The sequence below is a fragment of the Eretmochelys imbricata genome, chromosome 10, assembly GCF_965152235.1.
Source record: "Eretmochelys imbricata isolate rEreImb1 chromosome 10, rEreImb1.hap1, whole genome shotgun sequence".
NCBI classification, from domain to species: Eukaryota; Metazoa; Chordata; order Testudines; family Cheloniidae; genus Eretmochelys; species Eretmochelys imbricata.
In genome coordinates, this window is record NC_135581.1 from 39,077,425 (window position 1) to 39,103,077 (window position 25,653).

The window sequence follows — 25,653 nt, forward strand, 5'->3', positions numbered from 1 at the left end:
AGGTGGTATGGATTTGGGATCTGAAGGCAGATAGCAGCCCTCCCCCAGAACAAGGCAGGGTTGGCAGTGATAAGCATTTAGAGGGAATGCACAGGTATTTATTCTGGGTCAGAATCACAGAGTTTAAGGCCAGAAGGGATCATCCAGATCATCTACTCTGACCTCCTGTACAACACAGGCCTCTAAACCTCTGCACTAAACCCAGGAGCCTGCATTAGACTAAAGTATTACAGCCTTCTGGAGACTAATGTATGCCACAGGCAGAGAATAGAGGGACCAAGGTGCACCAATGCCCGAGGCCCCTGCAATGGCAGGGAATTGAGTTAATGAGCTATATCCACCTATCCAAGCAAGTGACCACACTCTTCCTACTTGGAGTCTAAGAGCAACTGGGTCAACAACACTATTGTTATGGTCTACACCTTTAAATTAAGGATAACTGGACCATGGACCAGAGCATTGGAAACTGTTCCTATTTTTATTCTACCTCCCAGGGTTGTAGCGAGGATTAATCAGTTGATTAGATGAGCCTGGAAAAAGGCTAATGTAGTGCCAATCTTTAAAAAAGGGAAGAAGGAGGATCCTGGGAACTACAGGCCAGTCAGCCTCACCTCAGTCCCTGGAAAAATCATGGAGCAGGTCCTCAAAGAATCAATCCTGAAGCACTTACATGAGAGGAAAGTACATGCACTTGTGCAAGCTGGTCTCCATATTGGAAGAGAAGATTGAAGGTCTGGAGCAACAGATAACGACCCTGCTTTGCATACGAGAAACTGAGGATTTTCTGGACAAAACTCAGGATAGGCTTCTAGGGGCACAAAGCTCTAAAGATATAGAGCAGGTTGCACAGAGGAGCCAAGAGGCCAGTGAAGAAGCTTGGCAACATGTGACCTCCAGAAGAGGTAAGCGGAATGTCCGGGTTCCAGTAACACAGACACAGGTAACTAACCGCTTTCATGTTCTCTCCACAGGGACCGTTGCGGAGAGTGGACCAGATGATATGTCTGTGGGGAGAAAGCAGAAGGAGACTCCGCTGGTTGGAAGGCATGAGATGCACTGTCCTGAGGTTGGGGGTTCCACGACCACCACTCCCAAGAGGAGAAGGTGGGTGGTGGTGGTCGGGGACTCTCTCCTCCGGGGGACTGAGTCATCTATCTGCCGCCCTGACCAGGAAAACCGAGAAGTCTGCTGCTTGCCAGGGGCTAAGATTCACGATGTGACGGAGAGACTGCCGAGACTCATCAAGCCCTCGGATCGCTACCCCTTCCTGCTTCTCCACGTGGGCACCAATGATACTGCCAAGAATGACCTTGAGCGGATCACTGCGGACTACGTGGCTCTGGGAAGAAGGATAAAGGAGTTGGAGGCGCAAGTGGTGTTCTCGTCCATCCTCCCCGTGGAAGGAAAAGGCCTGGGTAGGGACCGTCGAATCGTGGAAGTCAATGAATGGCTACGCAGGTGGTGTCGGAGAGAAGGCTTTGGATTCTTTGACCATGGGATGATGTTCCATGAAGGAGGAGTGCTGGGCAGAGACGGGCTCCATCTTACAAAGAGAGGGAAGAGCATCTTTGCCAGCAGGCTGGCTAACCTAGTGAGGACGGCTTTAAACTAGGTTCAACGGGGGAAGGAGACCAAAGCCCTGAGGTAAGTGGGAAAGCGGGATACCGGGAGGAAGCACAGGCAGGAATGTCTGTGAGGGGAGGGCTCCTGCCTCATAGTGGGAATGAGGGGCGATCAACAGGTTATCTCAAGTGCTTATATACAAATGCACAAAGCCTTGGAAACAAGCAGGGAGAACTGGAGGTCCTGGTAATGGCAAGGAACTATGACGTGATTGGAATAACAGAGACTTGGTGGGATAACTCACATGACTGGAGTACTGTCATGGATGGTTATAAACTGTTCAGGAAGGACAGGCAGGGCAGAAAAGGTGGGGGAGTAGCACTGTATGTAAGGGAGCAGTATGACTGCTCAGAGCTCCGGTACGAAACTGTAGAAAAACCTGAGTGTCTCTGGATTAAGTTTAGAAGTGTGTGCAACAAGAGTGATGTAGTGGTGGGAGTCTGCTATAGACCACCGGACCAGGGGGATGAGGTAGATGAGGCTTTCTTCCGGCAGCTCACGGAAGCTACTAGATCACATGCCCTGATTCTCATGGGTGACTTTAATTTTCCTGATATCTGCTGGGAGAGCAGTACAGCGGTGCATAGACAATCCAGGAAGTTTTTGGAAAGCGTAGGGGACAAGTGCTAGAGGAGCCAACTAGGGGGGGCGCTTTTCTTGACCTGCTGCTCACAAACCGGGTAGAATTAGTGGGGGAAGCAAAAGTGGATGGGAATCTGGGAGGCAGTGACCATGAGTTGGTTGAGTTCAGGATCCTGACGCAGGGAAGAAAGGTAAGCAGCAGGATACAGACCCTGGACTTCAGGAAAGCAGACTTCGACTCCCTCAGGGAACGGATGGCCAGGATCCCCTGGGGGACTAACTTGAAGGGGAAAGGAGTCCAGGAGAGCTGGCTGTATTTCAAGGAATCCCTGTTGAGGTTACAGGGACAAACCATCCCAATGAGTCGAAAGAATAATAAATATGGCAGGCGACCAGCTTGGCTTAATGGTGAAATCCTAGCGGATCTTAAACATAAAAAAGAAGCTTACAAGAAGTGGAAGGTTGGACATATGACCAGGGAAGAGTATAAAAATATTGCTCGGGCATGTAGGAATGATATCAGGAGGGCCAAATCGCACCTGGAGCTGCAGCTAGCAAGAGATGTCAAGAGTAACAAGAAGGGTTTCTTCAAGTATGTTGGCAACAAGAAGAAAGCCAAGGAAAGTGTGGGCCCCTTACTGAATGAGGGAGGCAACCTAGTGACAGAGGATGTGGAAAAAGCTAATGTACTCAATGCTTTTTTTGCCTCTGTTTTCACTAACAAGGTCAGCTCCCAGACTGCTGCGCTGGGCATCACAAAATGGGGAAGAGATGGCCAGCCCTCTGTGGAGATAGAGGTGGTTAGGGACTATTTAGAAAAGCTGGACGTGCACAAGTCCATGGGGCCGGACGAGTTGCATCCGAGAGTGCTGAAGGAATTGGCGGCTGTGATTGCAGAGCCATTGGCCATTATCTTTGAAAACTCGTGGCGAACCGGGGAAGTCCCGGATGACTGGAAAAAGGCTAATGTAGTGCCAATCTTTAGAAAAGGGAAGAAGGAGGATCCTGGGAACTACAGGCCAGTCAGCCTCACCTCAGTCCCTGGAAAAATCATGGAGCAGGTCCTCAAAGAATCAATCCTGATGCACTTGCATGAGAGGAAAGTGATCAGGAACAGCCAGCATGGATTCACCAAGGGAAGGTCATGCCTGACTAATCTAATCGCCTTTTATGATGAGATTACTGGTTCTGTGGATGAAGGGAAAGCAGTGGATGTATTGTTTCTTGACTTTAGCAAAGCTTTTGACACGGTCTCCCACAGTATTCTTGTCAGCAAGTTAAGGAAGTATGGGCTGGATGAATGCACTATAAGGTGGGTAGAAAACTGGCTAGATTGTCGGGCTCAACGGGTAGTGATCAATGGCTCCATGTCTAGTTGGCAGCCGGTGTCAAGTGGAGTGCCCCAAGGGTCGGTCCTGGGGCCGGTTTTGTTCAATATCTTCATAAATGATCTGGAGGATGGTGTGGATTGCACTCTCAGCAAATTTGCGGATGATTCTAAACTGGGAGGAGTGGTAGATACGCTGGAGGGGAGGGATAGGATACAGAAGGACCTAGACAAATTGGAGGATTGGGCCAAAAGAAATCTGATGAGGTTCAATAAGGATAAGTGCAGGGTCCTGCACTTAGGATGGAAGAATCCAATGCACCGCTACAGACTAGGGACCGAATGGCTAGGCAGCAGTTCTGCGGAAAAGGACCTAGGGGTGACAGTGGATGAGAAGCTGGATATGAGTCAGCAGTGTGCCCTTGCTGCCAAGAAGGCCAATGGCATTTTGGGATGTATAAGTAGGGGCATAGCGAGCAGATCGAGGGACGTGATCGTTCCCCTCTGTTCGACATTGGTGAGGCCTCATCTGGAGTACTGTGTCCAGTTTTGGGCCCCACACTACAAGAAGGATGTGGATAATTTGGAGAGAGTCCAGCGAAGGGCAACAAAAATGATTAGGGGTCTAGAACACATGACTTATGAGGAGAGGCTGAGGGAGCTGGGATTGTTTAGCCTGCAGAAGAGAAGAATGAGGGGGGATTTGATAGCTGCTTTCAACTACCTGAAAGGGGGTTCCAAAGAGGATGGCTCTAGACTGTTCTCAGTGGTAGAAGAGGACAGAACGAGGAGTAATGGTCTCAAGTTGCAGTGGGGGAGGTTTAGATTGGATATTAGGAAATACTTTTTCACTAAGAGGGTGGTGAAACACTGGAATGCGTTACCTAGGGAGGTGGTAGAATCTCCTTCCTTAGAGGTTTTTAAGGTCAGGCTTGACAAAGCCCTGGCTGGGATGATGTAGTTGGGGATTGGTCCTGCTTTGAGCAGGGGGTTGGACTAGATGACCTCCTGAGGTCCCTTCCAACCCGATATTCTGTGATTTACAGCGCCGTAATTGAGAGCAGAATGAGGTTCTACCAACATTAGTGTAATCTCCTTTAGGCTCATGTAAATCAGGAGTAACAGCACTGAACTCAGTGAAGGTGCATCACTGTAAAACTGGGGAGAGAGGAGAATTAGACAGTGTGTTATAATGAGTGGGAAACGGCCATTTTGTTTTCCCCAAGAACTCTGGAAGGAGACAAAACAATTTTTGCTTCATTCAAAATTTTTCATAGAACTCTTGTATTCCAAAATGAAAATGTCAACAAAGATTCCACTGGGAAAGAGAGAAAAGTCGACAAAAGAGGGAGGAAGAAATTAACGCTGAAAATAGACTGAAAAATGTAGGTTACTAATCAAAACAATCTTTCATTTCAATGAAAAAAATAGGAAAATTTCAAAAATGCCAAGAAATATTTGAACATTTTTGTATAATTCTAAAAGCCATTTTCAGTCTGAAGAACCATTTAACTGAAAACATCTTGACCAGCTCTAATTCTTATTAATTATGATTATGAAATTTTTGTCTCTCACACTGCCTTGCTTGCTGTTTGATTTTCCATATATTTTTTTTCTCCATTAGATTTTGTCTCATTCACCTTTTTTGCTCCTTCCCCACTCCCAGTTTCCAAGTGGGACACAAACCATTAATATTTGCACTTCCGCTGAACTCCCAAGTGCACACAGTCTGAGTGGTTTTGGAATTAGGCGAAGTGCGTTCACTCTGGGTAGCTTTCGCACACTTGCAGTTTATCCCATGCACAGGCTGCTGCTGTTTAAGGCTGCTGAGGGTACTGAGTTACAGTCTGCGTGATAGATGCTTTGCAGAGCAAAGCTGCGTTGCAACCGATCTCATGCTGGTGAAGTGGTGCTTCCATACAAGAGAACCAGAAGTGATTCAGCATTAAGACCAAATGTTAGCTGTTGAATATAGTGGGCTGTAAGGTAGCATAGTCTCGTGGCTAAGGCTGTGGGCTGAGCACCAGGAGACTGTGTTCTAGTACTAGCTCTGCCACTTGCTTGCTGAGTCTGTTTTCCTCTCTCTGTGCTTCAGTTTCCTTGCATTTAAAACAGGAATAATACCCTTCTTCATAAAGTGCTCTGAGATCAATGGCTGAGGCTCACCCTATGAGAGCTCAGTGGTCTCTTTTCTCTCCAAGTGTTTGCCATAGAGAACAGGATCCCAGGCATGAAGTGATCCTGCTGGTTCACCTCCCTATTTCACCTTCTTCCTACATGTTTATATCCAGGGGCTCTTCTGCAGGCCTCTTACACCAAAATTCCCCAGCCAGGCGAGTGCCTTTTACTCTGTCTTTGCACTCCCTATGGCTAACTCTATCACTGTGCTGATGGCCATTTATCTCCGGCTGCAGCTTCCAGAACCGTCTGTGCCAGACATTTCACAAATAAATCACTGCTCTGGCCTCTAAGGTGCTGCCTCTTCCCCACTCCCCAGAGGGACCTGGTTCAGGCAGGAGGAGCTGTCAGACTTTCAGCACAAAAAGGCCCATGCTAGCTTCGACACTAATATGCACAATCTAAGCTTGCTGCCCACAATGCTGTGTGCGCACACACCACTGGAGTTACACACAGAATCACACATGCACATGCCATGTACCGAGTTCTATGCACACACCAAAAGAAGCTTGCATTCTGTACATACATAAACACTCACGGTGGCTTGGGCACACACACACAACCACACTACAGCAAACCCAACCCTCATGAACACTCTCAGATACATACTGTGTTTGCATGTATTTACGCACGAAGACACACTCACACAGAGACCTCCCTCCACCCTTAGCACTTCATAAACATTCCCTTTCCTCTACCCACTTCCCACCTTTCATTCCCAGTGTAAACTGAGAGCACTGAGGTGCCTGTAGAGAGTGTGGGGGTGTCATGGCAATTTTTCCCCACACCCCTTTCCTGCTTCCAACTCCAGTTGAGAGGTAGGTTCATGCCTCATCCGTCACAGATGTCACCACCTTCACCTCTGTCGACATGACTGCATTAACCCGTGCCTTGCCTTAGCGCTGTAAATCAAAGCTCACCTCCTCCCTCCCAACCAAAGAGAAGCAAACTGTCTGGGTAAGCATGGCGGGGGGGGGGGGGAGCTCTGGAGGCAAGGCAGGAGATGCAGCTGAAGGAAGTGGGATAGGAGAGCAAGCTGCCTTCCTGCTCAGGGGTTTACAGGACACGTGGGGGGCATTGAGGCTGTTACAGAAAAGGACAAGGGGTGCTTTCCAGAAGTCCGGGGCCCTCTATAAAAGGAGGAACCCTGGGGTTTGGCTAAAGACAAAAGCACAGGCCTTGTTACCATAGAGACGCAGGCTCAAGCATGCTCATGTTAGGCAGGCTTCTCCCCTGCTCCTATAACAGGCCCAGAGATCAGGGGTGATGTGACCCCCAGGGCAAGCCTGTCCTTTGTCTAATGTCCCTGAATTATGGAGTCAGAGGCAAAAGACACTAACAAGGACGCTGAGCTCCAGGGGAGGAGAAAATAACAGGTAGGTAGAAGGGGTCCTGGAGAGGTGACCAACAAAGGGAGATAAGCAGGTTACACTATTAATGTGACTGGCCATGTCTATGCTAGCAACCTTACAGCGGTGCAGCTGCACTACTGTAAGATTTCTCATGTAGCCACTCTATGCCAAAGGGAAATAATTAAACCACCCCAAAGAATGGGAGTAACTATATCAGTGGGAGATGCTCTCCTACCAACATAGCGCTTCTGTTGGTGAAACTTATGTTGCTTGGGGTGGCTTATTCACACCCCTGAGTGACATAAGCTATACTGACAAAAGTGCTCATGTAGACATAGAGAGACGGGGTCTATGGCTATCTCCAGTGTTTCTCATGCACAGGGGTGGCTCTACCAATTTTGCTGCCCCAAGCAGTCGCCGCCGAATTGCTGCCGCCACAACAGCTGCAGAGCTGCTGCCGAATTGCTGCGGCGCCCAGAAGAGCAGCGGAGCTGCCGCCCAAAAGCCGCCGCAGTGGGAAGAGCAGCAGAGCTGCCATCAAATTGCTGCCCTGGGACACGGACTGCCGCCCCATTCTGAATGCCATCCCAAGCACCTGCTTGGAAAGCTGGTGCCTGGAGCCGGCCCTGCTCATGCATCTCTCATCTTGGTAGTGAAGTACAGTGCAATAGTAACTAACCTATGAGGAGAGCAGACAAACCTACTGAGCTGCAGAGTTTCTGGGTGTTTTTCCTTGAGGAAAGTCTTTATGTAGCAGGGTTTTGGATTTCACCCTCCACACTGTCAGACTTGGGCATCACTCGATCTCCCCGATACAGAATAAAGGTCTTGCTGCTGAGAACTCTGTGCCTTGCTCCTCAGACTCTAAACCTGGGGATCTTCAACGGAGCAATGCAGCTCTCTTGGAGGGTCACTGATGATGAGGCAGGCTGTGAGAGAGCCAGGCTGCAATCCACTGAAGGCACTGTAGAATACAGCCAGGACTCTCCTATCCAGAGGGAGCCAGTCAAGGTGGCAAAGCACAGGTGTAATGTTCTCCTCAGGCTTTGCTGTGTGATGCAAGAGGCTGCATGCTGCATCAGCTGCTGCCTCCCTGTGGCAGGTATGTCCAACTCCAGGTACTATGAGCTGCAGCAGTTAACCATAGTGTGGCTCACTGGGGCTAGATCCTAGTCCATAGTTTCCTGCCTGTTTGAAGACAGATGCAGCCATTCCTCACCACTGAGGCTTTTTGCATGCTCAGGAGCAGTGAGAAGTCCAGCATGACTCTGAGACTCCACACAACTCACTGACCTGTGGTCTGATGCTCTCAGCCAACCGTGATATCAGAGTACTGGCAACTTCGGCAAGGGATTCCCCCATCCCTGCTACTAGCTCTTTGCTCTCACCTGGGATTAGCTTTCTCTCCATCCATCTGCTATATATTTGTAGGCCTAGGGGCAGCATGGTGATGTGAAGCTGCATTAACTGGAGAAGGAGATGCTGATAGTCAGTGTGACGAAGTGGGAATGTTCTTAATGTTTTATCTGAATACTGTGTGGGTGCCTCAGTTTCCCCATGCATTTCTTAAGTATCTAGGTGGTGGGATAAGGGTGTGTGCTTGTTGCAGAGCTCTAGAGGGCCAGTGTGATGCTGTCTGCACAGAGAATGGCCGACACCCTGTCTCCTGGCAACTGATGGCCTGGGCCCCTCCCCTGCAAGGTGCCAACTGAAGGTGTTGGAGAACAAAGAGATCAGGTTGCCTCCTGGCCTGGGAAAGAGACAAAGCCCAGAGGAGGGGCTGGAGGGGGTTTCAGTTTAGAGTTGGTTGGGGAAATGGACAGAGGCCCAGAACTGGGGTCTGGGCTCTCTACCCCCCAAGATGGACCTGGCTGAGGGGTCCTGTTTTCTGTACGTACAAGCTCTGTTTTGGACTGTGTTCCTGTTTGTTTTACTGGCTGGCTGAGAGTCACGGTGAATTGCAGGAAGTGTGTGTGTGGGGGGGAAGGTGGTTCAGGGCTCTGATTCTCCCACACTCTGTGACAGTCAGATGTTGGAGACAGTGAAGAGTCTTCCGCTTTCTGGTGGCGCACAAGTCTGTGGTGTCTCTTATCTCCTCCACTCTGTCAGATGGTGGAGAGGAGGGGAGAGTACCAAGCCCTGTGGGATTTTGCATACCAGGGGCCTGTGGGATAAGGAGCAGGTGCTCATCACCGCTCTCTGGGATCAGTGCTTTAGAAATGAGTGGACCCAGCTGAACATTGCCTCAGTGCACTCCTGCCAGATCTAGCATGCATGCCATAAACACTGTATGATCAACAATACCCACGGCTGCAGAGATCAATAGAGAGGTCTGTTTCCTGTCCATGGTCAGGAGATGTACATCTGTTGGCACCAGCAGGGCCAAGTCTGTTCAGTGTTTTTCTCTGAAAGCTGCTGGTGAAGGATCCAGGTTGTGGCCAGAGGAGACAGACACTGGTGCTACCACTAGACCTTAACACAGAAAGAGAGGCTGGAAAATGTGTGGTAATCAGCACAGTGGCTGGGGTAAGCATAGGGTTCTTCTCTCCTGCTGGATTACCACATGTTTTTGCTTCTTTGAAAGCAGCACTAAAGATTTCCTTTCAAGGAGGCCAAATGTTCTCTTTAGCCATCAGTGAGGGCAGCAGAGGTATTGGGCCAGATATTTGCTCATTGATGGGAAAGTTTATTAAAACCTAGATAGACATATTGCTTGGGTGACTGTTCTGAATCCTGACCAGGAAGCTGGGACAGGAGTCATTCTGGGCTCTGGCTCCACCAGGCCTGCCTAGGAAGTGATTTCCTTCATGTTTTACTTGAGTAAGTCTCAGCCCTGCTTCTCCATAGCCTTGTTTGGGCTTTGTCTTTAGTTGTGTAACCCTCTGGGCAGTGTACATTACACATCCCTGTAGTGAGGTGGACTGGCCCTCCCCAGACACAGAGGAAGGGACTCGTGGGCAGAGCCCTACCACCTAGCTCTGCCCCCAGAAGCCAAGGGGCAAGGCTAGGAGTATAAAGGCGGGACCCATAAGCTCAGTGGGCAGCCAGCCACTGGAGGGGACAGGTGCTTCCTCTTAGCCCTCACACTGGGAGATGGCAGCAGAGTGCAGATGACTGACCTGACCCCAGGGGAAACAGATGACTGGCCCAGGCCACCTGGACTCCTGGGTGACCTGGCCCCACAGGGAGCAGATGACTGGCCTGGACCACCCGACCCCGCAGGAGACTGCTGGCTGGCCCAACTCCCACAGAGCTTCTGCTGGTAACTGAGGCCCCTGCAGATCACCTTATCTCACTGGACCAACAGGTACCCTTGGAGAGGGAGTGTGGAAGAGGCCCAGGGGTAGTAGACCCCTGTTTAGCTGCAATGCTAGCAGAGGGTGAGTCAGCGTGTTGCGGCTTGGATCCCTGCTGACACAGTGGTAGACCCCTCTGCCACCCTTAGGGCCCTGGGCCGGGATGTGGTGGAGTGGGAGAGCCTGCATCTCTCCCCCCACCCCCGCCATCCAAGTGTTGGGTGGCAGTCTCCCCCTCCCTCAGGCTAGCTGAAGGAAAGCCTGAGGTAACCGACTTTGGGTACAGGCCCAAGCTGAGTGACTTTGTTTCCTGCCCAGCTCTGAACGAGAGCCTGGGCTTGTTGACTACTTGCAGCCCCACCTGAGTGCAGGCTTGAACCGAAGGACTGCAGCTCACCCTGAGCAAGGGGCTGGACTATGGGCTTTAGCTCGCCACTGCAGTGAGAAGCTGGGTGAAGGACTGCCAGTTCCATTGGAATGAGGGGGGAGACAACGGAGTTGGGGCACAGCTGGAAGGTTGTGCCCTGAAAAGGATGCCATGGTCCGGGAGTGATGGGATGCCCCACAGACAGAGGGCGCAGAGGGTGCTCCAGAATTGGACAGAGCTAATTCCTGGAGCAATCAGCAGGAGGCGCTGTGGTGGTGAGCACAATCTGTTACAGTCCCCCTCTGGGACACTCCACAGAGGATAGGAGTCCTTACAGCCTTAACTACAGAGCTTTAGCTCAAGCTGCAGCAGCTTGTGTTTCACTCTGGAGTTCCCTGGGTCAGTCCCCCATGTGTTAGCTAAGGGAGGTTGCATCAAGGTTGCATGTACTTTTGCCTCCCCAGTGGGGAATGGGAGGGGTCAGTACAGGAGGTACCTAGGGTGCCTGGGTCAGCTTCCTGCCTTCCTAGAGCCCCAGACTAAGTCTCATCTGCATTCACCCGAGGTTTGGCAGCTGTGCTGGTCCTATGTTGAACTGCTCTTGGAGATGCATTTGTGAGTCCTACGCCCTGGATCCAAGCCAGCAGCTTCTACTTTAGAAAGGTTTCTCCATGGACTACTGGAGCTGTGCAGGGGGATGGAGCAACCTGCTTGCAGCTGATGTGAGGTCATCTGTTACAATGAGCTGGTGACTCCTTCTCTCGCCTGCTCTCTAGTCCCCCTTCCCCTCCCCACCCGGCCAAGTTCCTGTATCCAGCAAAGCCTGGGAAACATGCTCTGTCGGTCTGGGCCCAGAGCCCAGCCCATTGTGGCCATGAATTGCTGCAGGATAAAGTAAGCTATGGGATGGGATGACAGTTCTAGGTTAGGCCTGTAGAGGAGGAGGCAGTAGGAAGCTGGGATAAGAGGGAGTGCTGGGGTCCCTGGCTGGTTGCCAGTTCTGCTGGAATCTTAATGAAATTAAATTCAATCCCAGGGCACTGAGGGGGCATTTCTGGGAGGTGGAAGCTGCTCCTTTGTGAATCTCAGCTGCTAAGAGTATAGGGCACTATGCTTGGTTTATCTCCAAAAGACACCCCCTAGCTTGTACTGGCCCCCATCTCCATGGCCACCCTATGACTGCTCAGCATTTCACTCGATGGCTGGGCAGTGCACGGAAGACATCGCCCACGTGCCTAGAAACACTTTCCACTCCCAGGCTTAGGTGGAAGCATCCTAAAGGTTGTGACATCCCTGTTTGTGTCCAGAGACATCCCCACCCTGCTGCAGCATCTTGTAGGGCACAGTCCAAAGGAGTGACGGGACTACCACTGGCCAACTCATTCCATTGTGAGGATATTGTCTCACTCAGACCTGTTCCAGGCATTCTTGAGGCTGGAGCTTTGTTTCTGGACAGCAGGGCAGTGGGAGAATCCAAGTGCATATGAAGGCGAGTTGCTCTGAGTTTGCTGGTTGGGGAGCTCTGAGTGCCTGCATCAGCTCACGTACTGACTGGCTTTGCATAGAGTCAAAGCATTAACACAGCCCAGTTCGGGATGCTCTTCACTGACTGGCCAATTGCTGAGCCCTTCAGCACAAAGCCCAGCAGACAATGCATAGCAGGCCTGGCAGCTTTCCGCCCCAGCTGACATGCAGAGGAAAGCCCAGGGCACATACACAGTTTAAGGCTGCACTGCAGGTAGCATTGTGTCCTGGAATGTACAAGAGACTTTCCAGAAAACATCCCAGGGTAGAGGAGGGAAAGCTGGGCTTCCTGTTTGCCAGCTTGGGGGAGGAAGAGGGAGGCTTACTGAAGCCAAAAGTCACATTTCAGGGACTGTTTCACATGAGAGCAGTTTGTTCGGATTGCTAGTTTGTCTGGAGGCTGTTATTGCTTTGTTAGCCTTTGGGCAGGGGCAGATGTTGGAGGTGCCTATATGCAGAATGGCTTCTGGGCAGAAATCTTCATGCTGGACTCTCTTACCCCTAAACACCAGACAGTGAGAGGATAGGCTGGTGGAAAATAGTCCTGGTAGCCAGAACAAGTTGGTTTTACTTCTGGCTCTAACTCACTCTGTGACCTTGGGCAGGTCACTTCACTGCCTTGTGTGTCAGTTTCCCCATCTATAAAATGGGAATGGTGGTATTTCTCCATGCCAGGGAGGGTGCTGGGAGACTTGGTTTGTTAAGTGCTTTGAGGTCTGTATATAGAAGTTTCGATCCAATCCCAGAGTACTATCCATATAAACTTGTGGAACTCATTGCTACATGATAGTGTAGAGGCTAAGAGCTCACTGGGCATCCAAAAAGGATTAGACACTTGTACTGATAACAAGAGCCTGGACAGCTATGACAGATACAATGCACTTTTTTTAAGAAGGGAGACCAACCCTCTTGCAGCAGGGCATGAGCCCATCACTGTCTGACGGGAGATAGGAAGAAACTGCCCCCATGAGCTAGTTATTCCATCATTGCCCCCTGCGGTGTTTCTTGGACCTGTTTTCAAAGCAGCAGGTGCAGTCAGAAACAAGATATTGGCCTATATGGCTTCCTAGTCTGATCCAATCTGGCAGTTCCTATGCTCCTCTGAGTTCATATTCTCCAAGGCAATATGTTCACCTCCTTGGGTGGGAGGGATCGAGCATTTTGCGTGACTCCCCCTGAGCCAATCTTAATCCAGGTGGACATGCTACAGAGGGAGGCACATGGCCTGGATTCCTGGAAAGGCAGAATCCTCCCCAGCAAGGGGTCTTTGCACAGGGGAATAGAATAAGTCAGCCTCTGATGCTCCTGGGTCTCCAGCAGCAGGCAGAGATCTAACAGGGCCCTCCAGGTGGGCCCCTGAGAACAAAACCAGGCAGAACCCTTTCCCAGAAGGAGGTCATATGGCCTTCTGCATTTCCTCCTATTGCTTCCCTCACGCCACCAACACAGCTGGGCATGAGCTTTATCCAATAAGCTCTCTGGCGAACCCCAATTTTGGTCAGATCCTTGTTCAGCAGGACTGGCTGAATGAGAGCATTATTTGGCATTAGCACCCTGGATGCACCCCATCCAAACACTCTTGAGGCAATAGACCCCATTGCACCCTGCATGAGAACCCTCTGGGCAAGGAGCAATTGCCCAGCACTGCCCTCTTGATCCCATTGGGTGAAAGTTGCATGACCCTGTATGGTTTTGCATGGTGGACGTGCAGTGTAGTCCTGAGTGCAGAGCCCTGCACAGAGGGTTCCAGGTTTTGTACATAGTCAGACATAGGGAAGGTGTGTGCTCCTGCCCAGATGGTGCTTAACCACATGAACCTGTATGCAGGCCTGATCCAAGGTGGAAATTCACACCTCCAAGGGAGGTTGTGGAATCCCCATCACTGGAGGTTTTAAATAACAGGTTCGACAAACACCTGTTGGGGATGATCTGGAGGTTACTTAGTCCTGCCTCAGCAGAGAGAGCTGGACTGGATGACCTCCCAAGTTCCCTTCCAGCCTGACATTTTGATGATTCTGTTCCTACTCCCATCTGATAACAGCAAGGAATCAACTTGCTCCCAGAGGCACAGAGACTAAGTGTTGTATTCCATTCCTTTGCCCTCTCTATCAATGAAATGTGATCTCAGCAGACATTGAGGGTCTTTTTATTCACCTTCTCCTGACACTGGAGCTATCCAATTTTGCAAGCCTGGCTGGAAGTGATCTTTACTCTGGTTGGGTATTTAATAAATATTCCCCTATGGACAGCTAGGAGGGCTGGGACCTATCTCCCCTGGGCCTGAGCCTGCAGAAAGGGAAACAGCAGTCAATTGGGGGAATTAATGACCATATTTTGGCAAAGCTCAAGCAGCTAATGAGCTGAGCTGCATGGTTATTTGGCTGGGTTTTCACTCATTTTTCCTCTTGTTAAATTAACTGGGCGGGGAACACTACAGCTGAACTTTTGACTTGGTGTCTTGGCAAACTTTCCCTTTAATTAATATGTCACTGGGAGTGGCCAAAATAAGCCCCCAGCCATAGTGGAGTAGCAGGTGTGTTGGGGGTCTGGAATTGTACAAGTGGCCTGATGCTGCCATCCTACAGCAGACAAAACTCCAGTTAACTCCAGCGGGAGCTTTGCCTGAGTAAAGAATGCAGAGTTGGCCTTTGGGTTTGTAAAGAGCTCCATCCTGTTTGCGAGGTTAGGATGTTTTCCATGCTCCCAGATAAGGATGCTGCAAAACATGCATTTAATGATAGTATAACAGCAGCCACCTGACACTTCATGTTTGTCACTAAGCTGCACCCCATCTCCGCTCAGAACATCCAGGCAGCCATGGGGACAGAACTCAGATGCTCCTCCTAAAGCACAGGCCACTTGAACTCCAGGAGAATAGCCATAAGCTGTTAGCAGTATGAGGCCTAGGAGACACATCTGAACAATACTGACTGTGCCCAGTAGAGGCCCAAATTCATTAAAATGGGAAACAATTTCTTCAGGGATGTACTCTGTCTATTTACTGTCCCAGGGTCAACCCAAGAAATGCCTGAGGGGAAGTATCTCACTTCTTGCAATCTGATCACTAACCATGGAACCTGGCTCTCCTCTGTCATGGTCTGTGGAACTACCCCAGTGTGAGAGCAAGGAGAATTAGGGCCTTCTACTGAAGGGGCTTCAAGGATACTGGGTCTTAGGAAGCAGCATAGGGTTGCCAACTTTCTGATTTCTGAAAACTGGACACTACAACAGGAGAGCCGGAACCATCCCCATCACTCAATAATCTCCCCCTTCCTCCTTGCTGGATCCAGTCCACCTCCCTCCCCCTCCCTCCAGCTGGGCTCCCTCTGCTCTGGGGCTAGAACAGGAGCCTGCCTGCCCGCCCATGAGATACAGGTAGGAGGTAGCTCCAGCTCAGGCATGGGTTGATGACCCAGTACCTCCTCCCTTGGCCCACCAACCCTTGGTAACTGAACTTTTGGTATCCAGTCAGTAAATGTGACCAGAAGCTGTACAGGCAGGGCTGGATTAAGATTATGAGGGGCCTTAGGCTAATGGGAGGGAAGGGCCTAAGTATGAATTACATATTGCAAAAAAAATTATGAAGTCAAACATTTATCTACATACATATTTATGTAAAATTAACAAGTTTATTCTACTCTCACTACACTCAATTCTTCATACAAACAAATTGTTTTCCCTAGTTTAGCTGTGGCAAAGTCATGAATGATGTCACTGTAATTCAAAGACCTGACTATTTTATTCTCAATGCTCAAGAGAGACAAAGAACTGAGATGATCTTGAGTCATGGTGGATCAGAGGGCATTTTTTTACCCTTGTTAGAAGAGAAAAAGAATGTTCTCCACTACAGTTAGTGATCATCAGTGACAAATACAGCCATAATGCAGTTTCAACATTTGGGAAACTTTCTATCACATTGAATTCAGTGATAACTTGGTACATCCAAGTAGATTTGCTTTCATCATCTTTTCTCTGTATATCTGAGAGTGGTGTGAATTCCACAAATTGAAGACATTCTTTAGTAAAATCTACTGGGAGATCGTCTGGGTACTTTTGACACAGACGTTTTGATATCTTCACTGACTTTGGAACTTAAAATGTTAGGTGAAAAATTTGTCAGTACACTAAAGGTTTTGTCCATATTTTCATAAGCCTTGATCCGATATTCTAATGAGCTCTTCAGTTTGTTGATTGTGATGAAGATATTAACTCTGAAGGCTTCCTTGTCACTGAATGAATGGGCAGTTGCATCATCGCATGTCTTCTGTCTTTTCCAGCATTTGGCTGACTTATACTCATGGTTAGCAGTCCCTGCAGCCGCCTGAATTTCATACTCATCAAAACTATCCCGCATTTGTTGAAGAACAGTTCCAAGACTCCTCATTAGGTTTACAGCAGTGGAAAGGTCAATTTGAGCACTTTGCAAGCTTAGACTGCACCTGCTGAATGGCTCAAGTATATCATTCCAGACCTCTCACACAATACCAGTTTCCAAAGTGTGCATTGCATTACTCAGGATCTTTGCATTTTTTCTTGTTGCTGATTTTCAAGATTCATCATCCTTGATGCTCTCTAACGCTTCAAGGATGTTGGGGTATCCCAGAACAACTGTATTCACAGCTTCAGCGTTGGCACTCCACTGTGTCCCTGAGTTATTTGGGCACTAGGCATTCCTTTGGTAGTGAATCTCTAAGAATCATCCAATAACTGGTTGATGCAGAGGAAAAAATTGTACAATTCTTGGACAGATAAAAAAAAAACTGTTTTAACACAACAACCCATGGCAGTCTGACCAACAAGGTTGAGTGAGTGTGCAGCACATGGTATGTAATCAACCAAAGCATTGTGCTCTTTCATCTTTGTCTGCATCCCTGAATCTTTGCCACTCGTATTACTTGCATTGTCATGTTCATGACACAGGCTGATGTCAATCCTACTTTCGGTGAGGAAATCAAGTAGCTATGAGGCAAGTTTTCCCTTGTGTGGCTCATGATGTTTATAAAGGTCATGAAATGCTAAACTGGTCCACTGGGTAGCATATAACGCAAGGTGACAGCTGATCCACATGTGACGCGTCTGGTGTTGAGTTGATGGATACTGAAAAATATCCCACATCTTTTGATCTTTGATCTTTGATGAGGTTCAATAAGGATAAGTGCAGGGTCCTGCACTTAGGACGGAAGAATCCAATGCACCGCTACAGACTAGGGACCGAATGGCTAGGCAGCAGTTCTGCGGAAAAGGACCTAGGGGTGACAGTGGACGAGAAGCTGGATATGAGTCAGCAGTGTGCCCTTGTTGCCAAGAAAGCCAATGGCATTTTGGGATGTATAAGTAGGGGCATAGCGAGCAGATCGAGGGACGTGATCGTTCCCCTCTGTTCGACATTGGTGAGGCCTCATCTGGAGTACTGTGTCCAGTTTTGGGCCCCACACTACAAGAAGGATGTGGATAATTTGGAGAGAGTCCAGCGAAGGGCAACAAAAATGATTAGGGGTCTAGAACACATGACTTATGAGGAGAGGCTGAGGGAGCTGGGATTGTTTAGCCTGCAGAAGAGAAGAATGAGGGGGGATTTGATAGCTGCTTTCAACTACCTGAAAGGGGGTTCCAAAGAGGATGGCTCTAGACTGTTCTCAATGGTAGCAGATGACAGAACGAGGAGTAATGGTCTCAAGTTGCAGTGGGGGAGGTTTAGATTGGATATTAGGAAAAACTTTTTCACTAAGAGGGTGGTGAAACACTGGAATGCGTTGCCTAGGGAGGTGGTGGAATCTCCTTCCTTGGAAGTTTTTAAGGTCAGGCTTGACAAAGCCCTGGCTGGGATGATTTAACTGGGAATTGGTCCTGCTTCGAGCAGGGGGTTGGACTAGATGATCTTCAGGGGTCCCTTCCAACCCTGATATTCTATGATTCTATGATCTCATCTACAATGGCTGATAGAGCATCATCTTTGCCAGCAGTGCAATGAATTCATCACAAAAAGTCTTTGATAGATATGTATGGCCTTTTCCACGATTTGTGTGCTCATTGATGTGCTGAGGTAAGAGAGTCGAACTTAGCAATTAGCTCTAGAATGCCAAGGTAACTGCCATTGTGTTTCAATCCAACAGTCTCATCTGAGTCACAGAATGGCAGAACACGCTCAGCAAAAACCTATGGTTTCAACTACATGTCTGAGAACATTCTTCCACTAAGCATGAGCTTCCAAAAACTGTTTTTTCCATTTGGGTATCAATTCTGCCACTAACTTTCTTTCGGCATAGTAGCTGCTAACTGACAACGCATGTTGCTCACTCATTGCATGATTGATAATGTATGCAGTTTTCAGAGTAATAGCCGTGTTAGTCTGTATTCACAAAAAGAAAAGGAGTACTTGTGGCACCTTAGAGACTAACCAATTTATTTGAGCATGAGCTTTCGTGAGCTACAACTCACTTCATCGGATGCATCTGATGAAGTGAGCTGTAGCTCATGAAAGCTCATGCTCAAATAAATTGGTTAGTCTCTAAGGTGCCACAAGTACTCCTTTTCTTTTTGCGAATGTATGCAGTGTTCTTCCAATCACTGAAGCCTTTGCAGAACATTCCCTAGTCTTTGGTATCAGAAAACAGGCAGCAATAAAAACAGTACACTTCTTAAAAGGCGAATAGATGAGCCATTCTTGCTTGCCAATCTGTTAGGCTTCACATTCAAACATGGATTTGGTCAAATAACAGTTCTGATTGGTGTACTCTTGCTTTGTCAATGAAAAGTCAGCATCTAGATTCTGGCATTTCTGTGGACTTCTCAAGATCTCATTGCATATTGGACTGAGAAGGACCATGTCCCACTCTCCTGGGTCATTGGAGAAGGATATTTTTGTATTACTATCACTGGGAAAGTCTTCAGAGGAGTGGGGTGAGAACGCAGCTAGAGAATTCACAGGAGGCTGCTCCTTTTTCGTTAGGCGCAGGCTCAGCAGGTTCACTTGGGTTGGTATTTGCCTGGACTTCCTCACCACTAGACTTAGTAGGAGGAAAAAACATTAGAGAAGGAGTACCTTTCAGCACTACATCTTGCCTTTGCCATCTTTCTTTGGCCTCCTTCAGTTTCTGCCATCCTCCTCGCTTCAACATGGTTTCTATTGTCCAGTTTAGTCCTTCTGTGTACAAAATTCAATATTTACTTAGCCCACAAAGACAAAATCACAACCACCATAAATTCAATTCACAATCTTGATGGATTAATTTGTACAAACAAATATCTAATGAGACAAAGAATTTCCAATGGCCCCACTACTGTTGCTCAGCTGTTACTTCAATATGGAATGGAGGTACAGTAGGGCCTAAATATAGGAGAGCCTAAAAATTAGGGCCTAAAGTAAGGCCTAAAAATAGGAGGGCCTAAGGCTATAGCCTTCTTAGCCTATAGGTTAATCCGGCCCTGTGTACAGGCCCCCTTTCAATCAGACTTTCCAGTTGAAAACTAGACACCTGGCAATCCTAGCAGCAGCTTGCATGTAGGAAGAGGCAGGTAACTTCCCAGAGACACTCAGCCCTACAGTGCCTTACACTCACCCTCCCTGTTCTGTTCTCACGTGCATCCCTGCAACCTTGCTCAGCTCTGTGGGGAGTGGCTAGGTATAAAGAAGACTAGAATTAGGTACAACAGGAGTTTAGGGCTTGTGCAATGATTTTATGAAAGCTGGCCCCAATTCCAGACCTTGGGGTAGCTGTAGCAGAACAACCCTCAAAATATAGACAGGCTAAGCTGCTCTTTGAAATCAATGGGCGTTAGGCACTTCATTCCCTTTTGAGGATCTGGGCCCAAGGGACTTGCTCCAGGTCCCACAGCGAGTCAGTGGCAGAGACAGGACCAGGACCCCCTATTCCCACTTCCCTCTGCTCTGAGTGCTGAATGCCACATCCCCTGTGAACCTGGACTGACAGGAGTGGCAGGGAAAAAATTATTAAAAACATAAATATGCATGTGAAAGTGTCTCCATCTGTGGGTGGGCTGGCCCTTTAAGGGAGTTGGGCCTAGTTCTCCTCCTCCCAGGTGAGGGGTTTTGGCTTGGGCAGGTGGTTGGGTCAGGTGACTGAGCATCACGTGACAATAGCCTCAAGGCAGAGCTTTCCATAAGACCTACAGGAAACAGCTGTCATGGAGCAGCAAGAAAAGGCCGAGGGGGTGAGCCTGCGTCTGGAATGGGGCCACTGGAGCTCTCCTGCCTGTGGGAAATGACTTGAGAGAGAGCCAGCGCCTGAAGCCCTGATATAAGAGTAACTGGGGAGCCCTGAGGAAGGGATCAAATTGGCTTATGGAACCCTGAGCTGAGGGTGAGGAGTTGAAAGACTTGGTTTGCTTGTTCGTCTTGTTCACCCCCAGAAGCAGTGGCTGGAAACACTGGGACTGGTGCAGCCAAGAATGGGAGATTAAAGTGCTTACTACTGACTGAGAGGAAACTGAAGCACAGAGCACCAGGTACTAAGATGATTTTGTCCTGCTCTACCTAAGGCACTTAGCACGCTTAGGGTGTTACCACAAAGTAAATAATTTCTCTGATCTATGTGAACTGCTTCCCATGAATATAATTCCTTCTTTGCCAGGACATGTCCCAGTCACCCGCTCCCTACGCCATTACAGCATCTAAACAAACAGATGGGGAGATGCTGGCTGGGGTGGCTGCTCTAGTCCCTCTCTCCATTCAGCCACAGGATGACTTGGCAATTGAAGCCACTTGTGTCAGTGCTCAGAGAGATGGGGAGGTGTTTACATTTTGCTTCTGTCTTGCTCTGGTTCTCAGGCATGTTAAAAACACTCGGATTCCTTTCACTTACAACAGAATTGTTCCTTCTTACTCCACTCCTCTCCCATGAGCCCCTGCAGCTTCCTGATATCACCCAGTCCCTTGAGGCACCTGAATCCTTTTTTCTTGGCCTCGCTGTGCTCCCTGCATTGAAGCCATTGTCAACAACTCCTCTTTCTCTCTTTTTTTTTTTTTTTTTTTACCACCCTATACATCTGTCCCCACCTTGCTCAGGCGAAGCTCACAGGACCAAGCCCTGAAATCCTCAGCTGATGGAAATCAGTGCTTCAGTGGAGCTCTGCCATTTACCCCAGCAGAAGGTAAAAAGGGGAGGTTCTAACCTCCCAGAATGTGGCATCTAGTTCCACTCTTGGCACTGCTGGGACACCCCCATTCTTCAGGCCCAGCTCCACTTGGTCATTCAGACTCTTTGGGGAGTGATAGCCCATCACTGCATCTTGAGCTACTCCCTTCGTACAACCTGTCCATGACTAGTGCAAGTGTAACCCACACACCTCCTGGGTGTGCTGTTCTGTCCCACCTAGTGGTACTGAGACCACTAATTGAGAGAGAGGTAAAATGAGTCTGCTCTACAGCCTTAGCCCAGCCAGTTGGCTTTTAGCTCATGCAGTAGAAGCTCATGCACTAAACTCCAGAAGCCCCAGGTTCTATTCCGCCTGCTGACAACCGGGGTCTGTCAGCATTACACAAGCAATGCGCTTTGCCTGAGTAAAGTGCACTATAGGTTGCAGCCTATGGCTCCATGACTTATTTGCTTGCACCCATTTGTTTTCCAGCTCAGGGTCTGCATTCCGAATCCTGGCTGCATAGCGCACTCTGAGATGCTGTACTAAAGACGACTGATGCCATCATACAAACAGGCCTGGCAGGAACGCTCTGCAGCCTGGATGGAAGGTAGTGACTTTTCCCCTTCAAGGGAGGGGTGTTTATAGCACTTCCCATATGACAGAAAGCCAGTGAGAGGAGGGAGGCCACTAGCATTACATTGTCTGAATGGAGCTGATCTTAACCAAGGAGAAGGATCTGTCACCACTGGGCTCCTTTGTTTTAAGAAATACACCCTGAGATCTTGCCCTGAAGCTCCAGAATGGCCCTAGCTCCTCCTGTGCATTCCCTAGCCAGCTTGTACTGAGCTCTCGTAAAGCTTTGTCAATGCCCTGGGTCTTCAGCGACCTACTGACCTAGGAGCTCAGAGATCTGGTGAAGCAACTCAGACCTCCTTGGTACCAGTTCCTACTCCACTAGCACTGTATTTCACAGAGCCGTGTGCTCACATACATGGCTAGGTGTGTGCATGCCAGTCTGGGGTGAGTCTGCTGTGCATACAGTATGGGTGAGGGAAGGAAAGTTCTATAGACAAAAGCAGTCAGAACTAACCCTGTTGAACTCTAATAGGAGACTGTGCAGTGATGAACTAGTTACACTTGACAAAAAGTTTGGGTGGGGAAGAAATGACAAGAGCCAAGGCTAGCTCTGTTCATCATACATGATAAAGAACTCATGTCACAAGCTGCCTCTGCCTAGGGACAGGTAACCATTAGCTGGGGGAGGGGATTACCCCCAACTTCATTAGCATGTGGAATAACTTGCTTAATCTTCTGGGAGCTGGTACTGATTCTGAATTGGATATTTATGGAATAACCATGTCTCTAGTATAGCAAATGAATAAGTAGATAATTCATGCTTGCGGACCTTTGCTTCTTTCTGTCCTCAGTGCCCATGAGTGAGTCCTACTGCTCTCTTACATACAATGCAACTCCCCCACCTTTTCTGCCCTGCGTGTCCTTCCTGAACAGTTTATATCCATCCATGACAGTACTCCAGTCAGGTGAGGGATAAACTTCTCCCAAGGCCTACTGTTTTTTCCTTAATGGCCCATTACCTTGAATAAGCCCTTCACAATTAGCTGTATAGACTGGAAGCATCTTGCCTAGCGGGTATCACCCAAGTGTAACCACATTTGAAATACAAATACATAGTCCATGTTCATAACTCCAGATACAAAAATGATACATACACACAAATAGATAATAGTATTCACCAAATCATAACTTTTCCAATGACATTCTATACAAGGTGCATCATAATTACATTATAATAATACCACTATACTAAATATGGGGTGCAGAATGTCACAGGCATCACCCAAATCCTCCTGGATTCTGATCTCTACTTCTTCACAACAGAGAGAGAGGGTGAAAAACTTGAACAGAGAGGAGGAGTTAGTTTGCAGTCAGTGCAGTCTACTGTCCGACTGAGAAGGACAACATATTGTGTTTCGTGTTGACCCAGATCTGCAGCTGTTGTAAATCTGCCTAGCCCCACTCAGGACAATGGATTTACATCAGCTAAGGATCTGACCCTTTCTCTAGTGTTATGTGGGATTTTGTAAAAGGCTGCCCCAGAGTAATAAAAATGATGGAAGAGAGTTTCTCACTGTCTCTTTAAAGGATGTCTGAAATTATTCTAGCAAACACATAGTGTGGGTGCGGAGTGCCAGACCATGTGGGTTCGTTTTGGGATGTGCTCTCAATCAAGGTGACATGTTTAACCCTGGCAAATGGTATATTCTAGCACGGCTTCTCCTCTGGACAGCAGGAGGTTCCCACACAGGCTAGTGGAGATTTAGCCCAATCAATCACTTTGGATACCCCAAGGAGAGGTACAAGAATGGTTTCTGGGCACCTGTTTCTAGCCTCTGAGAGAAGTAGAAAATTGCCACAAGCAAGCTACTGGAGATGTAGGCTCAGTGCGCCCTCTAGTGTCCAGAGACAGGAACACAGATACAGCTCTGCTCTTGTAGCTATCACACAGTTTGATCCTGTGTAAACTATACAACCAGTGACCAGTCAAGGAAGACATGCTAGCTAGGCAAGGTAGAGGGCTCACCTGCCTTTGGAGGATGAGGGTCCTGCTTTGTGACTCAGCCTCATGAGCATGTGAAATGTCCATACAGCAAAGCCTGCTCCCAGATGGGAGAGATTGCTGAGTCTTGCTGTTCAGAGCTGGGACTCAGACCTGGATCTGAATGTCCCCAAAATGTTCCAGGGTGGGGGGCCTTGAGTGGGGCTCATCAATAGTTAAACCATCTCTGGCATCTGGTTGCCAGCTGGAAGATCCAAGGAACTCAGTGCAGGATTTCTCCACTGAGCCCACAAAAGCTTATACCCAAATAAATGTGTTTCGTCTCTAAGCCCTGGTATACACTAGGAGTTGAGGTCGAATTTAGCAGCATTAAATAGATTTAACCCTGCACCCGTCCACCCGATGAAGTGGTTTTTTTGTTTTTTTTTTTTTGTTAAAGGGCTCTTAAAATCGATTTCCTTACTCCACCCCCAACAAGGGGATTAGCGCTGAAATCGGCCTTGCCGGGTCAAATTTGGGGTAGTGTGGATGCAATTCAATGGTATTGGCCTCCAGGAGCTATCCCAGAGTGCTCCATTGTGACTGCTCTGGACAGCACTCTCATCTCAGATGCACTGGCCAGTTAGACAGAAAAAGGCCCATGAACTTTTAAATTTCATTTCCTGTTTTGGCCAGTGTGGCGAGCTGCAGGTGAGTGCAGAGCTCATCAGCAGAGGTGACCATGATAGAGTCCCAGAATCGCAAAAGAGCTCCAGCATGGACCGAACGGGAGGTACGGGATCTGATCTCTGTATGGAGAGAGGAATCCATGCTATCAGAACTCCGTTCCAGTTTTCGAAATACCAAAACACTTGTCAAAATCTCCCCGCGCATGAAGGACAGAGGCCATAACAGGGACCCGAAGCAGTGCCACATGAAACTTAAGGAGCTGAGGCAATCCTACCAGAAAACCAAAGAGGCAAACAGCCGCTCCAGGTCAGAGCCCCAAATATTCCACTTCTATGATGCCACTTCTGCATGCCATTTTAGGGGGTTCAGCTACCACTACCCCAACCGTGTGCTTTGACTCCATCAATGGAGAGGGAGGCAACACAGAAGCAGGTTCTGGGGACGAGGAAGATAGCTCACAGCAAGCAAGCGGTGAAACCGGTTTTCCCAACAGCCAGGAACTGTTTCTCACCCTGGATCTGGAGCCAGTAACCCCCGAACCCACCCAAGGCTGCCTCCCAGACCCACCAGCCGGAGAAGAGACCTCTGGTGAGTGTACCTTTTTAAATAGTATACATGGTTTAAAAGCAAGCGTGTTTAATGATTGATTTGCCCTGGCATTTGCGGCCAGTACAGCTACTGGAAAAGTCTGTTAACATGTCTGGGGATGGAGTGGAAATCCTCCAGGGACATCTCCATAAAGCTCTCCTGGATGTACTCCCAAAGCCTTTGCAAAAGGTTTCTGGAGAGGGCAGCCTTATTCCATCCACCATGGTAGGACACTTTACCACACCAGGCCAGTAGCACGTAGTCTGGAATCATTGCAGAACAAAGCATTGCAGCATATGTTTGCTGGCATTCAAACAAAATCCGTTCTTTATCTCTCTGTGTTATCCTCAGGAGAGTGATATCATTCATGGTGACCTGGTTGAAATAGGGTGCTTTTCTTAAGGGGACATTCAGAGGTACCTGTTCCTGCTGGGCTGTTTGCCTCTGGCTGAACAGAAATATTCCTCGCT